At 42.1% G+C, this 24,067-nt stretch overlaps 1 long non-coding RNA gene across 1 annotated transcript in view; it reads left to right on the top strand.

Moving 5' to 3' along the window:
• LOC115838593 overlaps nt 1–19,553 on the top strand; it is a 59,737-nt gene extending 40,184 nt beyond the window's left edge. Inside the window, exons 3-5 of the long non-coding RNA XR_004033625.1 lie at nt 17,315–17,396; nt 17,514–17,636; nt 19,517–19,553. This is a non-coding gene — a long non-coding RNA (uncharacterized LOC115838593). The remainder of the gene's footprint in view (nt 1–17,314; nt 17,397–17,513; nt 17,637–19,516) is intronic.
• Nucleotides 19,554–24,067: the final 4,514 nt, after the last annotated feature.

Genomic DNA, 24,067 nt, shown 5'->3' with positions numbered 1-24,067 from the left:
CCAAGAATTGCCTGAGGCACAATAATTGCTTGTACCCAGGAGGCAGAGATTGCAGTGAGCTGAAATCCCACCACTGCACTCCTAGGCGACATAGTAAGACTCTGTCTAAAAAAAAAAAAGGCAGAATTGAGGGAAAAGGATAAGGCCACACATAGCCTTCCTTTGGTTAGCAAAGAAAAATTTTCCCAGAAACCCCATCATCAGACTTCTACTTAGGTATTATTGACAACGAATGTTTCACATAGATACCCTTAGTTACAAAGGAGTCAGAGAAAGTAAGGGATAGGATTGTCAGGGTTGTATTAGATTAGGGGTGGGCAAACAATAACCAAATCTGGACCACTGCCTGCTTTTGTAAATAAAGTTTTCTTGCACCATATCTATACCCATGCATTTACATATTGTCTATGGTTGTATTCACACTACAATGGCAGAGTTGTGACAGAAACTGAATGGCCTGCGAAGTTTAAAATAGTTACTATCTGGCCCTTTTCAGGAAAATTTGCTGACCCCTGCCTTAAACCACTTGTGAGCCATCATCTAGGCCCTAGCACTTCCCTCCCCCAAACAAAACTGAGAGAGCTTCTGATAAGAAGGGGACATTGTCACTGAGTAGGACACTGACATTATCTGCCACATATAGCTGTTGTTTCAGATGAGGAGGATCAGAAAAGTTAAGTAACTTGCCCAAGGACACAAGTTGAATGAGGGCAGTCCTAATTTCAAGTTTTGATTCAAAGCTGACTTCATGTCCTTTTAACCATATCATAGTTTTGTGAGCTTTCTCATCTGTGAAGGAGCTGTAAGACAGCCACCTATTATTCAATGCAGCCCTTAAATGAGTTGTACAAAAGGACAGAAAGCAATGAATCTGTCTAAATAGGTTCACAATACAATTATTTACTTTTAAACTGCATTTCAGTGTTCACTTTGTGGAGTCAAACTCTGTAAAATATTTGAAGATATTTATTCTGAGCCAAATATAAGTGACTGTGGCCCATGACACAGACCTCAGGAGGTCCTGAAAACGTGTGCCCAAGGTTGTCAGGGGAAGCAGTTTGGTTTTACACATTTTAGGGAGGCATGAGATATCAATCAAATACATTTAAGAAATACATTGATTTGGTTCAGAAAGGCGAGACAACTCAAAGCAGGTTGGTGGGGGGTGGGGGTGGAGGTGGGGGGTGGGGGTGGAGGTGGGGGGTGGGGGTGGAGGTGGGGGTGGGGGTGGGGGTGGAAGTTGGGGGGCTTCCAGGCTATAGGTAAATTTAAACATTTTCTGGTTGACAATTGGTTGAGTTTACCTAAAGACCTGGGATCATAGAAAGAAAATGTTCAGGTTAAAAATAACAGATTGTGGAGACCAAGGTTCTTTTGAAGTCTTATAGTGGCTGCCCTTAGAGACAATAGATGACAAATGTTTCCTATTCAGATCTTCAAAAGGTGCTAGACTTTTAATTAATCTCTTTAGGATTGGGAGGACCTGGAAGAAAATGATGTAGCTATGTTAATAGAGATTCTTTACAGATACAAATTTTCCCCACAGAGGACAGCTTTGCAGAAACAATTCAAGATATGGCAAAGAAACATGTTTTGGGGTAAAATATATTGATTTTCTTCCTTGTCTCGTAATGTTATGCCAGAGTCAGGTTGGAAAGCAAGTCACGATATATAGGGTTAAATAAAACCATCTGACGAGAATTTATGGTTTCTAGGGTATGACTCCCCAGACTCCTTAGATAGGAATTTGGGCAAGATTAAAAAATCAAAGTTTAGTCCTCAGTTTCCCATTTGGTTCTCTTTCCCTTACATATAAACGCAGGCTATAATAACCTGAGCTACTTTAGAAAAGTTTTTTATTTTTTATTTATTTATTTATTTATTTTTGAGACGGAGTCTTGCTGTGTCACCCAGGCTGGAGTGCAATGGGGCAATCTCTGCTCACTGCAACCTCCGCCTCCCAGGTTCAAGCAACTCTGCTGCCTCAGCCTCCTGAGTAGCTGGGCCTACAGGCACATGCCACCACGGCTGGCTAATTTTTTGTATTTTCAGTAGAGACAGGGTTTCACCACGTTGGTCAGGCTGGTCTCGAACTCCTGACCTTGTGATCTGCCCACCTCGGCCCCCCAAAGTGCTGGGATTACGGGTGTGAGCCACCATGCCCCGCCTAGAATAGGTTTTTTAAAAATTATTTTTGGGGGCCGGGTGCAGTGGCTCACACCTGTAATCCCAGCACTTTGGGAGGCCGAAGTGGGTGGATCACATGAGGCTATTAGTTCAAGACCAGCCTGACCAAAATGGAGAAACCCCATCTCTACTAAAAAAATACAAAATTAGCCGAGTGTGGTGGCTCATGCCTGTAATCCCAGCTACTCAGGAGGCTGAGGCAAGAGAATTGCTTGAACCTGGGAGGTGGAGGTTGTAGTGAGCTGGGATCACTCCATTGCACTCCAGCCTGGGCAACAAGAGCCAAACTCCGTCTCAAAATATATATATATATATATATTTTTTTTTTTTTTTCTCCCCAGTACTTCACGTATACCTAACACACAATGAGGACTCAAGAAAAGTTTGTTTGTTATACTCTATACTCCACTATTGTCTCATATAAAATAAATGTATAACATTCATAATTTCATGTGTTATCTTCCCAATGAGGCTGTGAATTACATCTGTGGATACCCATTCTGCACTTAACATATGCAAAATGAATAAACGACAACCCCAACCCTCACCATTGGCCCCTTAGAACTGAAAATAATGGCAGTTGCAGTGTTTAACGGCAACATGAATGGTTAGCCACCTTTGGCCCGGCCGGTCAGTCTCATCTATGTGTGATGGCAGCAGCATCTCTATGGAGCTCAGGCCTCAACATTGGGCTGTCTCTGTCTCTTCATTTACTCTGCAACCTTGAAACAGCAGCACAGGTGGTAAGAGAGCTAAGAACAGCATGATCAAGACAAAGGAAAAGGGCAAAATTTTGAGAGGAAGAAGAGGAAAGCTTTAGAATATTCATTTTTCTTCTTTTTCCTCTCTCCATTCTCCATAACTCAATCAAGGGGATCTGGAAGAAACCACTTCCCCTCTTGCTGCCTTCCATTTCAAGTTTCTGAAGCTTCTTCAAATTTGTTCTCTATCTCTCTCTCTTGCCTGCAGGTCTTAGCCATGCCTGGAAGAACCTTCTCTTCCACTCTGCCGCACCACTGTCAAGCTAACCTTTCTTCTGAGGTTTTATTTTAGAGTTAACATCCTCCAAAAAGCCTTCCTCAAGAGTCGAAGGTGCCCCTAATATCACAGCCTGGCATCCTGAACACTGGACCTTATTGTCTGTCTGCCTGTTGTACCTTGTATGAGTCTATAAGCAAAACCTATAAGAAGCCACATCTGGCTATTCTATGTACTCAAAAAATAATTGGCAAGTGAAAGAATGAGGAAAAGGAGAAAAAAATCAGAAGGACCCTACCCCTTCCAATGGGTCAAGTGAGGAATTTCCTACCTGCATGTGATTCCCTGTGTCCTAGAGGGTTTTATTTACTCCTCAGACCTTGGAAACTGTTAACCAGAGTCTCTGTTTGGAGATCTTATCTGTGTGCTTCTCCACGGGTGTTGTTTCCCTGTCTCTCCAGCCATGCATTCCTCAGCTCTTTAAGTGGTGGAGCCTGTCTGCCTGGATGGAGTGCAAAAGCTACAGTGTAATCTTGCTTTCTTTCAGGGCCACTGACCAGAGGAAACAAAAACTGGACTGATTGGGCTCTCCTGATGTAGACCAGCCAGTGGCCCTCTAGGTTTCCTTCTGTGTTTAAAATTCCTTATCTGACATTGCTAGCTGATCAGCAGGCCCACAGGTCAACTGAGGGCTTATCTCCAGGGCTGGAGCTTCAAAGAGATACATGCACACGACTCCCCTGGGTCAGATGGGCTGTGTCACAGTGAGTTGGGAGTAATTTGGGATCAGTTAACATAACACACATAACACAACCCATTAATTTTTTTTTTCAAAAAGCGAAGTTTATTTTACTTTTTCCCATTATGAAAGTCATTAATGCTCGTTATAGAAAATTTGGCAAATAACCAAAAGTGGAAAGAAAAAGTTCCTTAATAATTTAGTATATTTGATATATTTGTCCTTAATCTTTTACTATATCTTTTTTTTTTTTGAGACGGAGTCTCGCTCTGTCGCCCAGGCTGGAGTGCAGTGGTGCAATCTCGGCTCACTGCAGGCTCCGCCTCCCGGGTTCACGCCATTCTCCTGCCTCAGCCTCTCCGAGTAGCTGGGACTACAGGTGCCCACCACCACGCCTGGCTAATTTTTTTTTTGTATTTTTAGTAGAGACGGGGTTTCATCGTGGTCTCGATCTCCTGACCTCGTGATCCGCCCGCCTCGGCCTCCCAAAGTGCTGGGATTACAAGCGTGAGCCACCGCGCCCGGCCTTTTACTATATCTTTAATAGTTGTGATTATATACTTTTTGTAATAAATATATATTTGTGTTGTGGCTTTTTTAAAATTTAAAAACATAAATATTTCCCCGAATTTCTACATTGTTTGGGTACACAATTTTAATAGCTGCATAATTGTTTATATATAGCATACTTTATTTATTTCCTCACTGTTAAGTATTTAGGTAGTTTTCAATATTTTTCTTTTTTTGTGTGTGTGATGGAGTCTTGCTCTGTTGCCCAGGCTGGAGTACAGTGGCACAGTCTCAGCTCACTGCGACCTTCACCTCCCCAGGTTCAAGCAATTCTCCTGCCTCAGCCTCCCGAGTATCTGGAATTACAGGTGCCTGCCACCATGCCTGGCTAATTTTTTGCATTTTTAGTAGAGGTAGGGTTTCACCATGTTGGCCAGGCTGGTATCGAACTCCTGACCTCAGGTAATCCACCCACCTTGGCCTCCCAAAGTGCTGGGATTACAGGCATGAGCCACCGCACCTGGCCAGGCCCATCTTCTTTTGTGCTGGCCTTACAAGGTTGTATAGCATGGTAAGAGGCAGTGGTACAGTGGTTAAGAGAAAGAAAGATAGCATCAGACACACCCAAGTTTGTGTGCCTCTCAGCTTTGCTATTTGTCTGACCTTGGTGAACTTACTTCCCTGAGATTCACTTTTCATATTTCTAAAATAAAATAGGAGTAGCAATAATAGTACCTGCAACAATCCAAATATCCATTACCTGATGAATGGACAAATGAAATATGATACTTTCATACAATGGAATATTATTCAATTATTAAAAGGAAGTATGATAGGCTGGGCACAGTGGCTCACGCCTGTAATCCCAGCACTTTGGGAGGCTGAAGCAGGTGGATCACCTGAGGTTGGGAGTTGGAGACCAGCCTGACCAACATGGAGAAACCCTGTCTCTACTAAAAATACAAAATTAGCTGGGCATGGTGGTGCATGCCTGTAATCCTAGCTACTCAGGAGGCTGAGGCAGGAGAATTGCTTGAATCCGGGAGGCGGAGGTTGCGGTGAGCTGAGATCGTGCCATTGCACTCCAGCCTGGGCAACAAGAGCAAAACTCTATCTAAAAAAAAAAAAAAAAAAAAAGAAGTATGATATATACCACAATAGAGATAAACCTTGAAAACATTATGCTAAGTGAAAGAAGCCAGGCACCAAAGATCATATATTTTATTCCATTTGGATGAAATGTACAGAATAGGCAAATCTATAGAGACAGAAAGGAGATTAGTGGTTGCTTAGAGTTTGGGAAGATGGGGAAAGTGAGGGATGATAACTAAAAAATGTGAAGTTTCTAGTTAAGACTTGCATGGTTTACACTGATTGATGGTGCTAAAGTTGTGTGCCTGCATCGTTGTTGCAAGGGAGACTGGGAATTTGAGTTCAATTTTTCTAAATTGAGAAATTTGCCACTTAAATATGAACATTTTAGGCCAGGCACAGTGGCTCATGCCTGTAATCCCAGCACTTTGGGAGGCCACGGCAGGTGGATCACAAGTTCAGGAGTTCAAGACCAGCCTGGCCAAGATGGCGAAACCTGTCTCTACTAAAAATACAAAAAATTAGCCAGGCGCGGTGGCAGGCGCCTGTAATCCCAGCTACTCGGGAGAGTGAGGCAGGAGAATCGCTTGAACCCGGAGGGGCAGAGGTTGCAGTGAGCCGAGATTGTGCCACTGCACTCCAGCCTGGGCAATAGAGTGAGTGAGACTCCATCTCAAAAAAAAAAAAAGAAAAGAAAAAAAAGAAAAAAGAAAATTTCTCCTGACATAGAAACGCTAATCAAAAGACAATGGGCAGTCGTGATTATAATCAGATGCCTACAACAAGGACAAAGCATAGACTCCTAGAAAACCCAACATCATAGGGGCAAACAGGGGAAGAGGATCCAGAGAAGAGTACAGGGAAGGCAAGGTAGCAGTATAGATGGAAAGAAAATCCAAAAAGAAAAAAAAAAATCAGAGAGAGGATTAAATAATTTTAAGGAGGGAGTTATCAAGAGTGTTAGTATTATACATAGGTCAAACAAATAAATGCTGAGAATTATCCATTGGTGTTAGCATTTAGGAGGTCATTCATATCTTTACTATGACTAATTTCAATGGGCTAAAATGGAAATGGGAGATGATGACATAAAAACATACACTATCTGAAGACCTGGGGATCTAATCTCAACATGTAGGTGTTGTAATAAACATCATCATTTTCAATCCTTGTAAAGCCTTATGAGGAAGGGACTATTATTACCCCCATTTTACAGATGAGCTAACAGACTTTGAGATGAAAGGTCACATAGAGGCAACTCTGGGTCTCACAACCGGACTTGTCTGACATCGGAGTTAGAAAGAACTCAACCACTAGATCACACTGTCAATGCTTTATAATAGCTGTGGGTTTTTGGACAATCCCCAGAATCAGAGATTCTCAGAATGGGAAGGGATTTGAACTGGGTTCCTTTTGGTTCTACTTCAGTGGTTCTTTCTTAGATCTGCAAAGCCAGAATATGTCTCTACTCATGTCTGCTCATTATATTATGTTTATTCCTCTTTTATATTTGGTTTTGAATCCATTTCTTCCTCTGTGATTTCTTTCTCTTTTTCTTTTTTAATAGAGGTAGGGTCTCACTATGTTGCCTAGGCTGGTCTTGAACTCCTGGGCTCAAGCGATCCTCCCACCTTGGCCTTTCAAAGTACTGAGATTACAGGTGTGATCCACTGTGCCCAGGCTTTTTTTCTTTTTCTCTGAGGAATCACCCATTATCTCAACCTTGGTCCATTTGCTTTGATAAATGCTAACCTCACCTCTGTCTCCAGGGCTGGTCAAGTCACTCAGACTTGTCCAGTTAGAACATGACATTCCTTTGGCCACTGTGATAAGTTTAAGGATAAGCTTGCAATCAAATTCAGGCCACTGCAAGTCCTATCCAAGACTTACATGATACTATTGGGGAAGAGAAGTTCTATTTTCTGTCATACTTAAATCAGGGAATACATAGAGCTAGAGCTTTAGGAACCACCACATAGAGTGAGGGCTACACTTTGGAGAGCAGATCCAGAAGGTGAAGAGATTTGGGGTCCCAGTGACATTACTTGAGCCTTTTGATCAACCCCCATTTGAAGCCAGAATTCTCTTTTCCTCCCTTCCTTCCTCCCTTCCTCCCTTCCTCCCTTCCTCCCTTCCTCCCTTCCTTCCTTCCTCCTTCCTCCCTTCCTCCCTTCCTTCCTTCTCTCCCTCCCTCCTTCCTTCCTTCCCCTCCCTCCCTCCGTCCTTCCTTCCTTCCTTCCTTCTTTCCTTCCTTCCTACCTTCCTTCCTTCCTTCCTTCTCCTCCCTCCTCCCTCCTTCCTTCCTTCCTTCCTTCCCCTCCCTCCCTCCCTCCCTCCCTTCTTCCTTCCTTCCTTCCTTCCTTCCTTCCTTCCTTCCTTCCATCCTTTCTCTTTCTTTCTCTTTCTGTCTTTCTTTTTTTGAGATGGAATTTTGCTCTTGTTGTCCAGGCTGGCGTGCAATGGTGCAATCTCAGCTCACTGCAACCTCTGCCTCCCAGGTTCAAGAGATTCTTCTCCCTCAGTCTCCCGAGTAGCTGGTGTTACAGACATGCACCACCACGTCCAGCTAATTTTTTTATGTTTTTAGTAGAGACAAGATTTCTCTATGTTGGTCAGGCTGGTCTCGAACTCCTGATCTCAGATGATCCGCCCACCTTGGCCTCCCAAAGTGCTGGGATTACAGGTGTGAGTCACAGCATCTGGCCGAAGCCAGACTTTTCATAATATAAGTGAATAATTTTTTTAAAGGCAGGTTCTTGCTGTGTTGCCCAGGCTGGAGTGCAGTGGTACGATTATGGCTCACTGCTGCCTCAACTTCCTGGCCTCAAGCAATCCTTCCACATCAGCCTCCCAAGTAGCTAGAACTACAGGCACATGCCACCATGCCCAGCTTTTATTTATTTATTTTTTTTGGTAGAGATAGGGTCTCACTGTTTCCCAGGCTGGTCTCAAACTCCTGGCCTCAAGCAATCCTCCTGCCTCGGCCTCTCAACATGCTAGGATTACAGGTATAAGTCACCATGCCCAGCCATGAATAATTTTTTAGTTTGTTTGTTTAAGTCAGTTTGAATGGAGTTTTCTCTCACTTCATACCAAGAAAGACCTAATGCATGGCGTATTACTGCCTGCATGGTATTTTCTCCCCCAGACGAATCTTAACTCCAGTCCTGCCATATTTCTCTTTATGCTCTATCCCCATCAATGCCTAGGATGGTGTCTTGTACATATAATGTGCTCAGTAAATGTCTGATGGAGTTAATAGATTGAATGTGGGTTGATTCTGCAACATTCCCTAAAAGTTGCTTTAGAAAAGCCTTCTGTTGGCCGGGTGCGGTGGTTCACGCCTGTAATCCCAGCACTTCGGGAGGCTGAGGCGGGCGGATCACAAGGTCAGGAGATCGAGACCATCCTGGCTAACATGGTGAACCCCCGCCTCTACTAAAAATACAAAAAAATTAGCTGGGCATGGTGGCGAGTGCCTGTAGTCCCAGCTACTTGGGAGGCTAAGGCAGGAGAATGGCCTGAACCCGGGAGGCGGAGCTTGCAGTGAGCCGAGATGGCACCACTGCACTCCAGCCTGGTGGAGAGTGCAAGACTCTGTCCCCCCCCCAAAAAAAAAAAAAAAGAGCCTTCTGTCTGTAAGTTTTCTGACTGCTGCTTTTGTCTCTTAATCACAAAAGTAATCTGTAGAAGAACTTCCAAATATTTGATCTTTCTGTTTGTTTGAATCCACATTGAATGGAACTTAGTGTAAATATATACTTGGAATACTCACTACATGCTCCAGCAAAACAGATTGGAAGATGCAGAGTGGATTGCTCTATCAGTGACTCAATCAAATGAAATGTTTACTTTCTGCCCTTTGAAAAAAAAAACCTGTTTTTTTTCTCTGGAGTATGATTCCTTTCACACAAAGCTGCTGACATCCTCTCAAATTAAAAAGGGGTAGAGAAATATGACATTTTTCTGTTTACTGCTGTGAAAACGTGGCCTCAATTCTGTACCAGGATGGCCATGAGCTCTTGCTGCCGTGCACCATTTAGGAACACTGCTCTTTGGGCTGAGCTCATTAAACCTGAAAGACTCAGATACACAGAAATACTTTTAGAACACATGGAAGAACAGTGTGAAATGATGTGTCATAGCTGTGAATGGCTGGAAAAATCCTGATTTGCTAGTATTAATAACTGCTGAAAACAAAAAGAAGTAAGGAAACAAAAAACAACTGCTGAGATGGCTGTGTCACATTGAAATAGGCAAGGAGAATCTTCTACCATATCTTGATGACAAAAAAACAGTGGAGGAAATGCAGTGAGTTGATTATATTAATATTTCACTTCGTCATAACTATAATGACAGCTGACCCTTACTGAGAACTTATTATATACTCAGTACACTCAGGCACTGTTCCAATCATTTTACACATATCAATAATGAGTAGCGACTGTTATTATCCCCATTTTATAGATACGAAACTGAGGTATGACATAATTACTTAACTTGCTTGAGGTCACACGGGTTGTAATGGAAGAGCAAGGATTTATACCAGATAGTCTTGATCTAAAGCTTCTGTTTTTAACCATGGTGCTTTACTGCTTCTCACAGTATTTGCACAGATAAGTTAATAAGCTTGGAGGAATGTAGGAATACAACCTTTGGGAAAGTCATCTTGCAACACCTATTAAAATTTAAATTACACGTACCTTTATTTTTATGTATTTATTTATTTATTTTGAGACAGAGTCTCGCTCTGTCACCCAGGGTGGAGTGCAGTGGTGCGATCTCGGCTCACTGCAACCTCTGCCTCCCGGGTTCAAGCAATTCTCCTCCCTCAGCTTCCCAAGAAGCTGGGATTACAGGCATGCACCACCAGGCCTGGCTAATTTTTTTTTTTTTTCTTGAGATGGAGTCTTGCTCTGTCACCCAGGCTGGAGTGCAGTGACACAACCTTGGCTCACTGCAACCTCTGCCTCCCAGGTTCAAGCAATTCTCCTGCCTCACCCTCCTAAGTAACTGGGACTGCAGGTGTGCGCCACCATGCCCGGCTAATTTTTGTATTTTTAGTAGAGACGGGGTTTCAGCATGTTGGTTGGCCAGGATGGTCTCGATCTCTTGACCTCATGATCCGCCCACCTCAGCCTCCCAAAGTGCTGGGATTACAGGTGTGAGCCACTGTGCCCGGCTGATTAATTTTTGTATATTTAGTAGAGACGGGGTTTCACCATGTTGGCTATGCTGGTCTCGAATTCCTGACCTCAGGTGATTCACCCACCTTGGTCTCTCAAAGTGCTGGGATTACAGGTGTAAGCCACCGTGCTCAGCTACACATACCTTTAACCCAACAATCCAGGAACATATTCTACAGAAGTAATAGATACATACCAAAGGATGTACATACAAGAATGTTTATTGTGATATTGTTGATGGTAACTGGAAAATCCTGATGTCCATCAATAAAGGTTGAATTAGCAACAAAACAATTATATTTGGCAGGTATGTTTTGAATGAATTGGATCTAGATCTATTGACCTGGAAATATATCCATGGTGTACCATCAAATGAGGAAAGTAAATAGGAAGTTTATGGAATGTGATTCACTTTTATCAAACAATAAACAAATTATATATATATACATTTGTATGTGGTTTCATGAGAATTGAGTGGAATTAGGATACATTGGGCAGAGAGTATTTGGAGGTGGCTGGGGGAAAGAAGTAGGCACAAAAAAGGTAAGAAAGACTAAAACAACACAGAACAATAGACATGGCATAATGTCAAATGAAAATGTCAAATATAAAATTCTACAGTGTTATTGCAAATATGTAGTAATTGAGTGTGCACTTGAGAAAAGCTAGACAGTAGCAAGAACAAATGTTAAACATTAATTTGATTAAAAGGTTATTTTGTGAGAAAACTTTTTCTTGGATTTTGCTTGTTTTTTAATATAGATTTTTGTAATAAAGAACCATTAGTAGGGGGAAAAAGATTACAAATCATTTTAGGAGATGACTAAGTCTGGAACTCACAAGTGAAATTAAGGTGAAATTTTAAGGGCTGGGCACAGTGGCTCACACCTGCAATCCCAGTGCTTTGGGAGGTGAGAAGATCACTTGAGGCCAGGAGTTTGAGACTAGCCAGGGTAACATAATGAGACCCCATCTCTACCAAAAAAAAAAAAAAAATTAGCTGGGAATGGTGATGTATACCTGTAGTCCTATTTATATGGGAGACTGAGGTGGCAGGTGGGTGGGTAAGGGAATAAGTGGGCACAAAAAAGGTAAGAAAGGGTAAGTGAGCCTAGGAGTCTGAGGTTACAGTGAGCTATCATCATGCCACTGCACTCCAGCCTGTGAGACAGAGCAAGAATCTATCTCTAAAAAAAAAAAAATGAAATTAAGTTCTGTGGTCAATTTATTGCAATGTGAACATGGGCTCTGTGAAGTGTTATGGAGGTAGCTTTGCCAAACCTCATGGCTAAGAGCCCAGGAGGAAAAAGTCGAAGCAGCACTGAGCTGATATGAGACCAATTTCCACATTCCTGATTTGTGACTTGTTTGGCCCCAAATCACAGCTGCCTTGAACCTATATATTTATTTGGGTGCCCACTAGCAACTTGAGAGCTTTGGAAACTACTTATCCCCATTACAAAATATTGGGCATCCATCCATCCAGCTTCAACTAGTAACAGTTGTGTGCCTACCGTGTGTCAAGCCATACACCAGGGGGTCCTTCTATGGTAAGGCTACTTCTATCACAGAAGATAAATATATTCTCCTCTTCCACCCATAAACTTTATCTATGCATAAGCATGCTCACTTACCCTGCTCACTTTGCAAAACAGAAAGGAAACAGGTTTTTTTTTTTTTTTTTTTAAGTTCAGGGGTACATGTGCAAGTTTGTCATATAGGTAAATTTTGTCATGGGGGTTTGTTGTACAAATTATTTCCTCATCTAGGTATTAAGCCTGGTACCTATTAGTTATTTTTCCCAATCCTCTCCCTCTTCCCACCCTCCACCCTCCAGTAGTCCCCAGTGTGGGTTCCTCTCTGTGTGTCCATTTGTTTTCATCATTTAGCTCCCAATTATAAGTAAGAACATGTGGTATTTGGTGTTCTGTTCCTGTGTTAGTTTGCAAAGGATAATTGCCTCCAGCTCCATCCATGCCCCTGATCTTACTCTTTTTTATGGCTGCATAGTATTCCATGGTGTATATGTACCGCCTAATGAAAATATGTAGCCAGGCGCAGTGGCTCATGCTTGTAATCCCAGCACTTTGGGAGGCCAAGGCAGGTGGATCACCTGAGGTCAGGAGTTTGAGACCAGCCTGGCCAACGTGGTGAAACCCCATCTCTACTAAAAATACAAAAAATTAGCCAGGCATGGTGTTGGGCGCCTATAGTCCCAGCTACTCGGGAGGCTGAGGCAGGATAATCACTTGAACCTGGGAGGCGGAGGTTGTAGTGAGCTGAGATTGCACCACTGCACTCCAGCCTGGGCAACAGGGCAAAATTCCGTCTCAAAAAAAAAATTTTTTTTTTTTTCAAATTTAAAAGTAAATTATTCTTATTATTGTTTTTTTTTTTCTAGCAGCCCCACTCTGGTTCTGTCCAGTTTTGAGGGTGAGGTCTGTAAAGGATTTTAGCTGATGAGTGATAATTATATTTTATAAACAGAAAATGACAGTTGTGTAAAATGCTACTGCAATATTTGGGCAAGAGAAAATGATGGCCTAAATCAAGGTTCTGGCAATGGGGATGTAGAAGAAAAGATAGATTTGAGAGGTGTTTAGGAGTAGAATAAACAGAATGGGTGCCTATTGATAGGAGAGGGGTGTGGAGGGGTGTGGTGAGAGAGAGGGAGAAGTTATAGATAACATCAGTTTACTTGAATGAAAGTGGAAGTATTAATGCCACTAATAGAAAAATGACTACAGAATAAGGAGCTGGTTTGGAGTGGGAGAGGATATATTTTACTTTATATACCCCAGGTTTGAGGTTCCCAAGAGAAATCCAGGTGGAGATGTCAAGTAAGATGTCAAAAATACAGGTCTGGAGATTAACGTAGAAGTATAAATATATATTTAAGAGTAGTTGGAGTATGAATAATAACTGAAGTCAAGGTAACAGTGTGCCAGGTGAAGAGGGAAGACAGGTGAATAATTAAATCTTGGAGTAATAATACGTAAGGTCTAGCTAACAGAAGAAGAAGCCAAGTAAGAAAATTGAGAAGAGAGATACTGTGATTCATCGGGAAAATCAGGAGAATGGATTGTCATGGAAACCAAAAGAAGAGAATTCCAAAAAGAAGAGAGTGTTTGGGGATATCAGATACCCCAAAGAAAGCAGTGGAAACAATGAAAAGTATTCATTGGCCTTGGTAATAAGAAAGTCATTGAAGACCTTTAAAAGAACATCAGAGTACACAAGCAACAAAAGCAAAAATAAATAAGTGGGACTATATCAAACTAAAAATCTGCACAAGCAAAGGAAACGATCAACAGAATGAAAAGGCAACCTATGGAATGGGAGAAAACATTTGTAAACCATATATCTGATAAGGGGTTAATATACAAAATATATAAAGAATTCATACAATTCAGTAGCAAAAACCAATGATCCAATTAAAAAATCGACAAAGGGCCTCAGTAGGCACTCGGCCAAAGCAGACATACAAATGACCCACAGGTACATGAAAAGGTGCTCAACATCACTAACCATCAGGGAATTGCAAATCAAAACGACAATGAGATACAATCTCACACCAGTTAGAATGGCTATCATCAAAAAGACAAAATATATTGAATGTTGGTAAGGATGTGGAGAAAAGAGAATCCTTCTCCGCTCTTGATGGGAATGTAAATTGGTACAGCCATTATGGAAAACAGTGTCGAGGTTTCTCAAAAAATTAAAAATAGAACTACCATATGACCCAACAATCTCACTCCTGGGTATATATTCAAAGGAAATGAAATCAATATCTCAAAGAGAATCTGCATGCCCATGTTCACTCTAGCATTATTCATAGTAGCCACAAGATTAAAACAACCTAAGTGTCTATTGATAGATGAATGGGTAAATAAATTGTGTTATGTATAGACAAATGGAATATTATTCAGCCTTAAAAAGAAGGAAATACCATAATTTGCAACATAGATGAACCTGGAAGGCATTATGCTAAGCGAAACAAACCAGACAGACAAAGCCAAATACTGTATTATCTTACTTATGTATAGAATCCAAAAAAGTTAAACCCATAGAAACAAAGAGTAGAATGGTGGTCGCCAGGGGCTGGGGGCAGGGGAAATGGGGAAATGTTCGTCAAAGGGAACAAAGTTTCAGTTATAAGAGGAATAAGTTCTGGGGACCTAACGTACAGCTTGGTGACTATAGTTACCATGTAATACTATACACTTGAAATTGTTGCGAGATCTTAAATGTTCTTACCCACCCGCCCCCATGAACACATACATACATGTAAGTTCACTAGTGAAGTGATAGGTGTGTTAACTAACTTGATTGTGGTAATCATTTCACAATATACATATATCAAATTACCACATTTATACTTTAAATTTATAAAATTTTGCCAATTATATCTCAAAAAAAGCTAGAAAACTTTTTTTTAAAAAAAAGGAACTGTGAGGAGATGGATATATTAATTTGCCTGACTGTAGTAATCATTTCACTATGCGCATGTATATCAAAGTATATCCCTTAAGTATATCCAAAAAAAAAAAAAAGAACTATTTAACATGAAAAAGGCTGGGTGCAGTGGCTCATGCCTGTAATCCCAGCACTTTGGGAAGCCAAGGCAGGCGGATCACAAGGTCAGGAGATAGAGACCATCCTGGCTAACCTGTCTCTACTAAAAATACAAAAAAATTAGCTGGGCATGGTGGTGGGCGCCTGTAGTCCCAGCTACTCGGGAGGCTGAGGCAGGAGAATGGCGTGAACCTGGGAGGCGGAGCTTGCAGTGAGCCGAGATCGTGCCACTGCACTCCAGCCTGGGCGACAGAGTGAGACTCTGTCTCAAAAAAAAAAAAAAAAAAAAAAACCATGAAAAAAAAAACCATCAAAGTGTGTGGGTCATGGGTACTGGATTGTAGTATATTTAAGTATGAACACAGGGAAGGTGCAAAAGGATGCAGAGTGAGGCGGGGCATGGTGGCTCAGACTTGTAATCCCAGCACTCTGAGAGGCCAAAGCAGGTGGATCACTTGAGGTCAGGAGTGCGGGACCACCCGGCCAACATGGTGAACTCCTATCTCTACTAAAAATTACACAAATTAGCTGAGCATGGTGGTGTGCACCTATAGTACCAGTTACTCAGGAGTCTGAGGCAGGAGAATCGCTTGAACCTGGGAGGCAGAACCGAGATCATGCCATTGCACTCCAGCCTGGGCAACAGAGTGAGGCTCCGTCTCAAAAAATAATAATAATAATAATAATAATAATAATAATAAAATGATGCAGAGTGGAGTTTGGTGATGAAGGAAATAATAAATAATGACAGCTAACATTTGTTAAGTGCTTATTTTGTGTCAGGTTTAGTGTCTGACACATAACATCTAATTTTATGAACGATGTACAATTGTTGTCCCCTTTTATACGCCAGAAACACACTTGGAACTTAAGTGAGTTGCTAAAGATCACAAAACAAATAGGTTGCAAAACATGACTCAAACCTAGTGTTGACTGACCCAGACCCAAGATCTTGACAGCCACATTGAGGCCAGAGAAGGTAGGGCTGAGAATATTCTGGTTTATATGGTTAAAATATTATAAAAGGAAAGCTTCTTAATGTAATGATAGATTTAGTTTTTTAATAATAAAAATCACACACACAAAATCACATGGGACTATTTTCCTCAAACTGCCACTCTGTCTCATGTCTGGAATCAAATAATAATGAATGACTCCAATTCTTTCAATATTAAAACTTTTCACTCAACCAGCTAGCTGGTCAGTCATTAACACTTGCTGAGCATACACAGTACAGGATGGTAAATTTAAAGTGAAATGAAAACATCAGTCTCAACTTCCTGGACCCTCGAGGAAAAGCAGCTGGTGAAACAGAGAGGAAAAGAGACTTCTAGATCTACCTTGGTGTTTCTGACTGGTGCTGGGGAGAGCCCAGAAAGATTTTTAGGTTACAGTGGCCCTTCAGTGATTCAGGTCCATCCTTGTTTCCCAATAGCATCTAGCCTCAGTCAGAAAGCTTTGCTGAGCCCAGTGCTCTGCAGACAGCCCTTCCCTTATGGCAAGTGCCTCTCTAGGGCCCTTGTTCTTCTTTCTTGCTGATAATTCTCAGTGAGTACCATCCCAATCCATTTGAGGACCAGTAACCTAGGACCTCAAAGATAAAGGGTCAAAGCCTCTTTTCCTTTTTTTTCAGGGCAGCTTCCTTGCAGAACTCCAGGGGTACCATCCACGTTGTGCCTCTCAGAATATGTCCATCACAATCTATTACAATATGGATGGTGTCCCCTGAAGTTGCGCAGCTTAGCACTGACTCACCTACTTAACTCCAGCCTTCTATCCCAAGGGAATGGGAAAGAACAGATATTTCAAGACCAAGTCATCGTATTCCCTTCTTCCAAGGCAGTAGGTCTCTTGTAGTAATGTAATTCACTCAATTGACTCTTGCAAAATAAAGATCTATTCAAATGTGATTTTCCAAAGCTGTTTTTTTAAATAGAATACATTTTCTGCTCCTCCAGGTGTCTCATTACACAAATAATAATAGCTATCATTTATTCAGCAGACATGGTACTAATGCTTTACATGCATTATCTCATCTCTGTTGCAGAATAATTTGAGTCTAATAGTGGAGCTAAAAAATACAGAAATTATAGTGCAAAGTGGAATGTGAAAAAGATTACATGAGTGAGGTAAGTGCAAAGCACCAGGGGAGCTCAGAGGAGGGGGGATTATTTCCAACCAGAGAAGCTGATACAGCCAATATTCAACAAATAATTATTGTGTGCCTGTTACATCTTTGTCTCAAGAACCTCACATTCCATTGAGAAAAGGACAAGGAAACAGATCATCTCAATAGTGAGGTGTCATTTGATGACTGCAATCAAGCCATCAAGGCAGGCTTCTTGGAAGAGGCAGTACATGAACTACAGGTAGTGAAAGTTTGGGAGACTTCTGAATAGACCAGGATGGGGATCCCTGATATCTCAAGGGTTGCACCTGGATCTCATTACACCAGCCCCATCCTCTAGAAGAGAGAGAGAGAAACAAGGAGTTGTTCTGCATTCATTTCTCCATTCAATTCTCCTCTGAGGTCCCAATTTTGAAGACTTGAATGGTAACCAGCCCTTCCCCTCTGTACAACTGGCTTTTCTCCCACTGCAGATTGCGCTGCACGTTGCTCAACTCCATTCGGTTTGTGACCTCCTCTCCAGTTTACCAATTCTGATTCACACGCTCCATCTTTCTCCCACAGAGAAGAAACAGCCGGCTTTTTGACTTCCAAACCTCCTGGAAAAAGGCCAAGCTCCCATAAACTCCAGAATATGATTGTGTGAATTAAAATGTTCACATGATATCAACCATGCAGTTACTCCAAAGTTTATTTTGGAAAATATTACATTTGGAAAATGGGAACCATTCCAGAGCATTCCCTTACCTTGAAATATCAGTAGACACAAGGGTATTTTGAGATCATTTCTTGCTCAAAAGTTAGCAAAGAATCTGTACAATTAGACATATAAAATTGCCTTGAATAACATTAGTTAAGGACTCTGGGGCTTAAAAATTTCTATAGAGTATTTGTTGAGAAATTTGGGACAAAAGGCTATAATTTTAACTCACTGAAGCATACTTTCATAATGCCTTTGAGTTAACTCCCAGTTGGCTTAAATTGCACATTTCACTTCCAATCATTGAATATTAGACCTTGGTCAGTTGCATGTTTCCCAAAATCTTACATGCTTCAAACTCTATCCCTCTGGCTATAAGAGGCAAAAGAGTTTAGAGTCCTAGCGAGAACTATATCCAAACCCTAACAGCCCAGGCATCCAAGGGCCCAAGGGGCCTATACATTTCTCCCCTACTCTCCTCTTCCATCCTTTTCTTCTCAGCTTGGTTTTGCAGTGCTAAAGCCACAAGAGGAGAGGTTCTACAAGGTCAGATATCCCAGGGAGATCTTATTGATGCACCTCTTTCTCTAATGCAGCCCAATTGTCAGTGCCTATGATGTATTTGCAGTGGCTACAATACAAATGAGATTGGAGGGCCTTGAGAAAAGAGGCCTAGAATGATAAACAGGTTACAGTCCTTGTATATTTATTCTGGCTTTGAAATATGAGAAAGCCTGAAACTCAATATTGTCCATTATCTCATTTATGAAAAAGAAAACCCAGTGCGTGTGTGTGTGTGTGTGTGTGTGTGTAAATGCATAAAGAAAATGGTTCCCTTTGGGAAAGAAAGGGTAATGAGACAAGAGTAAAGGCGGACTCTTAAATGTATATATAGAGAGATAGATAAACACACACTTTTTTTTTTTTTTTTTTTTTCTGAGAGGGAGTCTTGCCCTGTCACCAGGCTAGACTGCAATGGTGCATTCTCAACTAACTGCAACCTCCGCCTCTCGGGTTCAAGCAATTCTCCTGCCTTAGCCTCCTGAATAGCAGGGGATTACAGGCACCCACCACCATGACTGGCTAATTTTTGTATTTTTAGTACAGAGAGGGTTTCATCATGTTGGCCAGGCTGGTCTTGAACTCGTGACCTCAAGTGATCCTCCTGCCTCAGCCTCCCAAAGTGCTGAGATTACAGGTGTGAGCCACCGCACCTGGCGGTTAAGTTTCATAAACCCTCCAAGTCTCAATTTTCTCATCCATAAAATGATTTGTTATGAGAATGACGAGTAAATGCTAATAACATAGGCAAACACCTAAAACAGTGTTTAATGCAATACAATGGTAATTATTATTGGTACTTTTATCATCATTATTGGTTCTTTCTATAACTAATAATTCTTTTTACTTTTTTTTTTCAGATGGAGTCTCACTCTGTCACCCAGGCTGGAGTGCAGTGGAGCAATCTTGGCTCACTGCAACCTCTGCCTCCCAGGTTCAAGCGATTCTCTTGCCTCAGCCTCCCGAGTAGCTGGGACTACAGGCATGCAGCACTACGTCTGGCTAATTTTTTGTAGTTTTAGCAGAGATGGAGTTTCACCATATTTGCTGGGCTGATCTCGAATTCCTGACCTCGGATGATTCACCTGCCTCGGCTTCTCAAAGTGCTAGGATTTCAGGTGTGAGCCACAGCAGCTGGCCTCTTCTTACCTTTTTCTGTTTCCAAAACCTCTTCGAAATGCATTAATCTTCTTGTGTTATCAATTCTCCTCAGCTTCTAACCATCAATCACTTTATGGTAAAGATACAAAACATCTAAATAAAAATAATTTTTAAATTCAATTATACTTTCCCATTTTACAAAAAAAAGTGTTATACAGCATGTGTGCCTTCTGTGATTGGTACTGGGATAGAACCTGGATTTTGTCTTTACCTGGAATGCAAAGATGATTATTGAAATGTAGGCTCCAAGGAGCTCCTAGTCCAGTGGAAATGATAGATAGCAGTTATTGCTAAGTACGTGTTCAGAGATGTCTGAAACTGCCTTTCTTTCTCATTGGTATGTGGGAGACTGTCATATTCCCTTATTAAGTATGGCATTTAGGCAGGAAACTTCAACTGGAAATAAAACCCCCTGATTTCTGAAAGCAGTCAGAGGGTAGCTCCTGCCTGCATTCCCAGCTAATTGCCTTCCATTAAGATAGCTAGTGGGTATATGACAGGGAAAGGAGACAAGTAACTAAAGATGAGCATAAGGAATTAGGAGCAGAGGATGCCAGGGAGTGAAGAAAAGGAAGCAGTGTAATTAAAAGAGGCAGTAGAGGGATGTTTGTTGGCGGGACTAAGCAAAATGACTGAGGGTCCAGGCTCTGGTATCAGAATGCTTAGGTCTGTATCCAGCTCCTTTACCTATGAAGTCTTTGACCCTAGACAATCCTCTTGATCATGAGTATCTCTGTTTTCCTTATCTGTAAAGTGGGGGTTATAAATTACTACCTTCATAGGGTTGTTACGAGAATTAAATGAGATAATAAATATAGAACAGACAGAGCCTGGGATACAGTAAATGCTTAATAAATATTGACCCACCTTATGTTGGTGGAAGATGTCGAGGGTGATGCTTGTTGTTTTGGGCATAGTTAGCCAGGTAAGACAGCCCGCTGGGAGAACCTGTGTGACTCAGCCACATGGAGGACACAGACAACAAGCTGCCTGCATAGCTCTTTGCCTTCCACCTCCAAGAGAGGAGGAGAGTTGTTTGCCTTGCTTCTTGCTCTACCCACAGCAGATAGAATAGTGTCACTCACTGTGCAGATACTTAGTAGATACTTACTGAATTAGTGATATATGAATGCATAGCTAGAAAGGGTTTAGTGCCTTATTCATCAGTAATACTGCTATTATTTCTTCGAGGCATAATTAAAATTATTTGAACTCCTCTGGTCTATCCCTCCAGAACCCCTAAAAAGTTAGGCACTTCTGCCTCTGTCTTTATTTACTCATATATCTTTTTTTTGTTTGTTTTTGAGAGTCTCACTCTGTCGCCCAGGCTGGTGTGCAGTGGCGTGATCTTGGCTCACTGCAAGCTCTGCCGCCAGGTTCACACCATTCTCCCACCTCAGCCTCCTGAGTAGCTGGGACTACAGGTGCCTGCCACCACACCCGGCTAATTTTTTGTATTTTTAGTAGAGACAGGTTTCACTGTGTTAGCCAGGATGGTCTCGGTCTCCTGACCTCATGATCCACCCATCTCGGCCTCCCAAAGTGCTGGGATTACAGGCATAAGCCACCGCGCTCTGGGTTATTTACTCATATATCTTACATTATACTTTTATTTTAATTTCCATACATATCTTCCCTATTAGACAGGAGAAATCACAGAGGCACAGACTGTCTTTTAACCTTTGACATAAGAATGCCTTGCAAGGAACTAAACATAAGTTTTGTCTCCTCTGCTTTGGGAGGCCTTGGGGCTTGAATTATTGAGACACAAAAGCTAATTGCCTCTCAGGAGGTGATAGATGGGAATCCTGGAATTTGGAGTTTGGGATTCATGGCAAGCTTTCTAATCCTATTGCCAAGGAAGGAGCTTTTGTGTCTAAAGGTCAACAGAAAACTGCTGCCAGGAGAGGTGGCCCTGGAGACCACCTAGATAGTCATTTTAGCTGAGGGCATGAAAGGGCCTTTTGTCTGTGAGAAATATGAATATAGCACTTTTGTATTTTTACAGTTGAAATGGAAAGTGGGCTGGCTTCTGGTTTTGCAGTCTGTGAGGTGCTAACGCTTCAGCCAGTCTGAGTGAAGGTGTGTTGATGGTGGAGATTGAGGGGGAATGGTTTTATGTGATGCAAAGGACTGAGCACTAAATGCTGCAGACTGGGAGATCCAGCAAGGGAGATTCTCTGTTGATCATGGCATCAAAAGAATGGAGTCTCTCATGAAGACACCTTCCATCAAAGTACCGCACTAGCTGATGCAGTAAACTGGATCAGCAGCAGTGTCTGACAATGAGCTGCTACAGGGCCTGGCTGACAGTGGAAGGCCAACTTTCAACAGCAACACTATGAGGCACGCAGGAAAAGCAGTGGGTGCTTGGATATCAGGGCTTACCTTAACTTGAAGCAGAAGTCAAATGGACCTCCCAGTTGGAATATGTATACCCTCCAGGGTTCTCAGAAGAGCTAGAAGAAGGGAAAGGGGTCCCAAAAAAGAGACAAACCTAACATGAGGGGACTCAAGTCATTTTTCATTTAAATAGGAAAATTGAATATGCTGTCATAATTCTACCTTGAGTGTTGAGGAGTTGACACCAGCTACATGTCAGTGGATCGGCTTTGGTTTCTACCATACTGCTTGGCATATGATGGCGTTCATTACATGGTTAGAGTATTAACAAATGGATACACCGAATGTGACTATAAAATGATCAATAAGATTTCCATAAATGAGATTGGGAACCCATTTCAGTTTTCTTTTATATTCTGCAAACCCATGTTAAGCAGGTTACTAAGATACAAAGACTGTGTTTTATGGTGTGCTCCATATACATATACCCAGTCTACCTGGACGCACCAGACAGCGATTAAAGAGGAGGTCAGGTTTACCTTGTAATGTCCAAATTACTGTGGCTCAAACTTTCATCTCATCTAATGACAGAAAATCCTATCTTTTATGAGGCCCTCTCCACAAGTAGGTCTTTGTACCTCCTAGTCGGTCACATGTTCCACAAACCCATACTGCCCTAGCCATCCCTGTGGGGGCAGATTGCTCGTCGTAGCTCCACCACTGTCACCCCTCATCTCCCACAACCCCAGGATTGATGCCACTGCAGCTGTGCTGGTCTCGGGGAGAAAGGCTTTTCTTCCCTTTACTAGATGATCCCAAAGGTGGACACAGACCCTTTAATTTCCCACAGCATGACGAAGACCAAACTGTAATATATATCATTATTTCGCAGAATGTTTAATGATATGAGAAAGGGATTATAAAACTGACAAACAAAAATGCCTACTAATTCTGAATGTTCTCAGAGTCCACAAGCTAGAGCATAGGCTGCCTTGAGCTCTTAAAGCGGCAGTCCCCAACCGTTTTAGTACCAGGGACCGGTTTTGAAGAAGACAATTTTTCCATGAATGGTGGTGGGAGAGGGTTTTGGGATGAAACTGTTCCACCTCAGATCATTAGGCATTAGATTCTCATAAGGAGCGCGCAACCTAGCTCCCTCTCGCGCACAGTTCACAATGGGGTTCAAGCTCCTGTGCTGCTGCTGATCTGACAGGTGGTAGAGCTCAGGTGGTAATGCTTGCTTGCCTGCCGCTCACTTCCTGCTGTGCAGCCTGGTTCCTAACAGGCCACGAACTGCTACTGGTCCACAGCCCAGGAGTTGGGGACCCCTCTCTTGGGAGTGTCTCCCTATTCTCAAACTTGGGCCTTCTGGCAGTGTCTGTTTATCTTTTCCCTTCAGGGGCAACCTCCAGTGAGTTTGCTCTGCTAAAAGTCCAGGCCCCAATCTCCAGGAGCCCAGGAGAGGACCACATTTCTCCCTCTGTCTCTCTAGTCTCAGCCTGCCTCCCCTATCCTCTTTTCCTGTTTATTTCTTGTGGGTAAACTCCAGCCCTCCCCCATTCATGGGGTCAGGCCTCTCCCTATGGTCTCTGTGATATCATCATATAAAAGCAAAATATCCAATGGGGCGTATTCTCCAAAATCTGCATTTGAATATTACAGAATAGCAGGCCAGTCTTTTAGCATTAAGCCTAGCCCAGTCCCATTATTTTTACATTTTATCCAGCAGGAACTCAAAATCAGAACCGCAGTTTCTCTGCAGTCCTAAAGTCTTATCTCCCAATCTCCCGTGAGAAGCTGTTTAAACAGGAAGCATGAGCATTTCTACTACAATAAACAATACCATCCAGGCTAGGGTAGCCTACACCCACACTTTAAAGGAAACATTTCCCCAAAGGCATAGTAAA

This window comes from Nomascus leucogenys, chromosome 15 (genome assembly GCF_006542625.1).
Source record: "Nomascus leucogenys isolate Asia chromosome 15, Asia_NLE_v1, whole genome shotgun sequence".
NCBI classification, from domain to species: Eukaryota; Metazoa; Chordata; class Mammalia; order Primates; family Hylobatidae; genus Nomascus; species Nomascus leucogenys.
The sequence above is the reverse complement of the archived record's forward strand: the minus strand, read 5'-3'. Positions and strand labels throughout refer to the sequence as shown.